The following is a 6,000-nucleotide window of genomic DNA, read 5'->3' as shown; positions in this document are numbered from 1 at the left end:
GAGGCATAAAAAATGGAGCTTAAAAGTTTCTTATATATTTTTTAACTTAGTGTAATGTAAGATTAATGCAGCTTACTCTGTGTTGAGATTATCTGAGCAAATAACACTTACATGTATCCTACTAAACAAAACCAAACGTAGCAGAAGTTGTCCTCTCCACAAGGTAATGGCCGTCAGAAAACAAGCAAGTTCCCCATTTTCCTCTCCTTTCCTATCAGATACAATCTTTAGCACAGTAAAGAAAGCATAAGCTTTGAGACTCCTGTATTGGTTAGCACCAAACTTGTGGAAAACTTGTATTTGTAAGCATGAGCTAATCTTGGTCTCCTTTCCAGAGCACAGTATTAATGAAGGTCTTCTAAGCTCCCCACAGACTGTTCACCTCCTTCCATCTGCCCCAGTTCTTTAGGTACATGCTGTAAGTCCCACTTCCCTCCTCCATTTTCCTGACCTTCTCAACATCTTCTAGGTCTTGTTATCTTACACACTGCTGTCCAAAACGTATTCTGAATGACCCCATTTAAAATTGTATGGGGACGTCTTCCCAAGATAGATAACAGCTACTTTCCACTTCCCCTTCACAAAACTCACTTCAGGCAATTGCATCTCTATTTGTTTAAACTGCAACTTAACTAAGTCTGTCTCCAAGGGAACCTGTGCTGCCTCTAGGCTCTTAGCTACAAGTTTTAGCATCTGCTGGGACTCCAGGTATGCCATGTGTTGCAGGGTAAAGGGTTAAGATCTTATAATTTGGTGATCCATCCTTTACCACAGAAGAAAAAAGTTTTCTCTGCACATGAAAATGTTTAAACTTTAAGTTCAGAAACAGTGGAAGCAAGATTGGTGATCGTAAACTCTCTTCTTGCCACTTATTAGAATCTTACTAGCCTGCACATTACTTTTCTATCTTAACCACCTTTTCCTCTTCCTCCTGTCTTTCATCACACACAGCATTGCTTCCTTTCATGGCATTCCTTTCTTCAAATATGGAAAAGCTAAACTACAGCTTATCTCTTCCTAAACCAACACTTTACATGATTTACTACTATTATACCTGTGACATACAAAGTTGAAGATGTTAAACAGATACGTATAGCCAACTCCCTGGGACAGAGTAATCACCGTCCAATTAAACAACAGCCAGTCACAAGGATAAATACATAAATATAGCACAAAAATATTTGAATAAATCATCGATTACTGTTTTATACCCTGGACTATTCAAGTAACACCTGATTTGCTCCTTTCATTGATTCTTCAGGACTGTGTTGATAAAACACCTTGCAATATCCTTTGGATTTTCTACCAGGAGTTCAAGAAGATATAGCATGTACTGGCTTTGTTCCACAGGAAGATGGAACACAGCTTGAATTTCCCTACAACACCCATGCTTCCAGTTTTGTGATTGCTGCCCTGTTCTGAATTCCTCTAGGAGAGTGGGTTGCAAGTCAAAACAGTACATGTGTCTAGACTTTTGGCCTTATGGTCTGCTCTTTGGAAATTATTTAGCTTGTTCTATCTGAAGGTATTCTTACTTCACTACTTGTTTCAAAAACAGTCTCTGATAGGAACTAGGAAGAGAAAGCTAGTCTTGCAATCCAAGCACAAGAGCAGGAATCAAGAGTTTAGCTCTCAGGTATTACAGTGATAAAAGTGCTAAAGAAACAAATAGAATAGAATAAAGCAGTATTGTGTACCAAGCACACTTGTCAACCAAGTGTATACTCTGAGCTGTCCTTGCCTCAGTCTCTCCCCTGGTAAAATAGAACAAGTCCTTCTTCCCAACCTCCCATTTCTGACTGTCATTCATAGAAGAAAAGTTTACATAAATGTACAATGTAATAGTTAATTGGATTTTAGTTATTTTTCATAACTTATGCTGTCCGGTCTCATCTACTGAGAAATAAAAACCCCTCATCCTTTGCCAAAGTAGACAACAGATACAAATGAGGTATGGAGATGCGATGTATTTTGCTTGTTTATATGTTTAAACTTGGACAGTCATTCATTTTTCAGACTGTTTCAGTTCTTTCATTTGCTAACCAGCAAGTCAAACATCAGGTGGCAGTAGGAATGAGTAGGTGGGAACCAGAGCAGAATAATATTCTAAGAACTTGAAAATTGGAAGTTGATTTTAAAAAATTAGAGTAAACAATTCTCTTTTTTTCAGACACTTTTTTTTTTAAAAAAAATATGGACTCTGACAGAGTATTTTATCTGTCTTTAAGTTCCTTCTCAGAAGGATTTGGTCAAAATATCCCCTTCAGACCTTATAACATCTCAATGAAAACAGGCACAAAAAGGCCAGCTGGAAATATGGATATCAGTTTAGCTCTAAAAGATGTTCACACTTCACAATTTTAAAAAAATATTTACTAGTAATGTATCACCTTATTATGATGAATTGAGAGTAAATTGAAATTTCATGCAACTGAATAGGCTAATTACATACACAGACACATACTTTAAAAACTAGGCTTTTCGTGTTCTTAAGGATAAGCAATTAAGGGTAAGAGTAACATTTCATAATTATGTCATTGATCTAAATTCCTTTTCATTTTTCTATGAAAGCACTATACTTACATAAGACACATCTGAGGTTGTTCCTGTTTCTCAGATCCGCATTTGTTCTAATCAAATATTCATTTCGTGACTTTGATTTTTCAGTTTTTGCCTTCACATGAAATTAAAATTTTGAAAGTCTGAATCTATCATTAACTTTGAAGAAAGTACTAAAAACTAATTTTAAAAAAAAAAAAGTCATAGGGAGCTATGGGAAATTCTGTATTAGGTTGGCCTACTAATTAAAATCAACTATGCCATATTACTTCCACTGCTCAAATGTATCCGCCTACAGATCTAAAATCTTTTCAGAATGATTAAAATCAGGAGTAAAAAATCCCAAATCTCTTTTCTCTTTCATGTGGAGCCACACAGAATGCACTTTTTCAGATTTCAAAGTCCATTAAAACATCACCTTTGAAAACAGATGCACAATCAGGCCCAGAAGTGATTTATGCAAGCGAGATGCTCAGAACTGCCAGGAACTATTCATGTTCAAAGTACCCCCAGCAGGCTCAGCTAGGTCCAGTTTGTGTCATATATAATTAGGATTCTTCAGACCATAAAATCAATAATATAATTATTAAATGGTATATTATTTCTCAGAATCTTGCTACAACTTATCTGTCTTTGATCAAGCAGAGCTGACTGCTAACAACATTTAATGTTAATTAATGAAAATATATGTAATAAAAAGTTCTTTGGAGAATTATCTAATTACGTACCATAAAAAATGAAGTATGCAATAACTATAATTTATGTTTATATCAATGACTATTGTTTAGGATACTCTAAGAAGACATTAGGATTACAAGTCATCATTAGCTATACTTCCCACTGCCTTACAGAAACATTTATTTGAGTTGGTGTGTTTACAACAGATGACCCAGTTCATTAATGAGTTGTGTCTCATTTATAATATCAAAGTCTGCAGGTAAATTCTTCCTCAGCTGTGGGACAGCACCAAAAGAATATTTTATGAAATTCACTTATCTTTTGACAATGGATGATTGACAGCAAACCATCATGACTGAAGTTACTGACAAAATAATTAACAGAACCTGCGGAGATTAAGCAGGGATTTCAAAAGAATGACTACAATCCTTACAGAAGAACGATTACAAAAGGCCAAAGTATTTCATAATCTCATAGGAATGCAACATTTTGCTACCGATCACTTTGACTGATCGAGACCCCAGCTATCAAGGAATATTTATATTTAAAAATATTTCAATTGATGTAACGTGTCTATGTAACTTTTCATGATTGTCAGGCACATAGAAAAAGGCAAAAGGAGATTTTTCATTAGTATAAAATGCTGTGGGATTCACCAGAAACATTGTATCAGGTTTAATATGTCTGTTTCTAAACTAGAAAGAAAGGGTAGAATAAATGCATTGTATTAACACCATAGGGCAGCTTCTATAGTTAATATGTTATGTCAATTAGTTCCCATTTCCCAAGACATTTTGGCTTTGATAATATATATCCTAATGCTCTTGCTTAATATTAGCTACATACAGTAAATGAACCCCTGGGTTCGGTGAGACTATTCTAATATCAGAATCTGAGTATACACCTCACTTGCAATAACTTTTTCCAATACAGATGTGTAAAAAAGGAATACTCCTCATATTATCTCACTTTTCTCTCTAATAAACATACAGAGTAGCATAATAATATTCAGAAATTTTAAATATTCTTGCAGCTCTATTAATTCCACCTAGGACATGTCCCATTGTTCAGTGGCACACTGTTGTCAGTATAAGCAGGGAACACTGAACTTACAAGTAAGCTAAGGTTTTCAACAATCTAAATTCCTAAGAAAAATACAGAGGAAAAAAAAAAAATAATCCTACTGCATCTCTAGCAGTTTGGTTTAGTTTGAAAGACGAAGTGTGAAAGTGCTGAGAGCAGGATGTTGGCTAAATAGGTGCCACTTGTACTTGCCCCAGATGTGATGGAGCTGGCATGCTGTTCAATACAAAGTGATTAATGATTGCTTGCAATCAGCCCTAGAAATCAATTGGCATTGAGTGACATAATGATTCTATGACATCATATAGGCTCACATCTGATGTTTGTTCTTGGACACATTTCTCCTCATGCTGCCATTTTTGGCACTGTCAGTGGGCTCAAAAAAATTATGGGATTTATGATATTCATGAATAAACAAGTTTTCATGTGAGAGAGAAAATTCTCTGCCAAATTTTATTTTTCTGTTCACTCATGACCCCTTCCATCACCACTCTTCAGCATGTCAAATTCAACTACATGAGCAGTGCACAGGAAAAGTTACATATTTAAGGTTGGTCCTTTATTTCAATTAATAATTATGATAGACTATAGGAGAACCATATAAATGAGAAAAGGAAATAAGGTGCTACTGCTAGTAGAACCCCAAGTGTTGTGAGCCGTGTAAATCTCCCTCTCAATTTCAGCTGTGCCATTGTTGCATGAATGGACCATTACTTTGTCACTATTTTTGGCACTATCAATAACAAGTTTTTCTGAAGCAACTGTTCTAAAGCAACTAATGTTTTTAAATGACCCCCAATGCCCACTTCCAAATGCATTTTAGGATGCTATACATTAAAAAAAAAAAGGGGGGGGGGGGAGGAGTGACAGAAACTGAGGAATAAAGGGCAGCTTCTTTAATCTCTTTTTGCATGTGATAGGTCTCTCCCTGCCTTAATTACCATAGTGGCCGTCTCTATATTTGTTCAAGTTTAATTTTTTTTTTTTTTAATAAGGGGGACAGCAGCAATACATAACATTCTAAATGAAGACTCACCACTACTTTGTACAATGGTTCTGACATTTTTCTATCTCTGCACAAAAATACTTACTGAATCAGTCCTAGAACAGCATTGCACTTCATATTGGCAGCTCACAGACATCTTATAACCCATGACTATAACCATATCTCTCTTCTCGTCTGTCACATCCAAATGATGAACCTCTACCTTATAGCAAAAATTCATGTTGTTAGTCCCTGAGTGTACATCTTTGCATTTGTTTTATTAAATTTCTTGCTGCTACTCCAGTCCACAAGGTCATTCAGTTCTTCCTGTATTACAATCCAGTCCACCTTGGTACTGAGAAGCTCATTAGTCTCCTAGATTAAATATGGAGGACCATTCTAGCAAGCAAGGAACAGTCAAGAACTTTGATACCTTGTAGCCTTCCCAGATGAAAATCCCATAACATAATAAATGAGCAAAACCTTAGTACAGTCTACAGGGTCGCATATAGTAATTTAGTGTATAACTTAAATTACAATAGACCAAATCCGAAAGAAGGATTGTAGATTCAAGTATTCAAGTTACCAAATTCTTCTTAATCACATCAAGTTGCCTTTTATCACCAAAACTTTACAGCTAGAAAATGGAAATAGAATCTCTGGTTTCTGCATTCATATTAATTATAGGCTAAAGA

This window comes from Calonectris borealis, chromosome 11, assembly GCF_964195595.1.
Source record: "Calonectris borealis chromosome 11, bCalBor7.hap1.2, whole genome shotgun sequence".
Taxonomy (NCBI): domain Eukaryota; kingdom Metazoa; phylum Chordata; class Aves; order Procellariiformes; family Procellariidae; genus Calonectris; species Calonectris borealis.
This window is presented reverse-complemented; position numbering follows the sequence as displayed.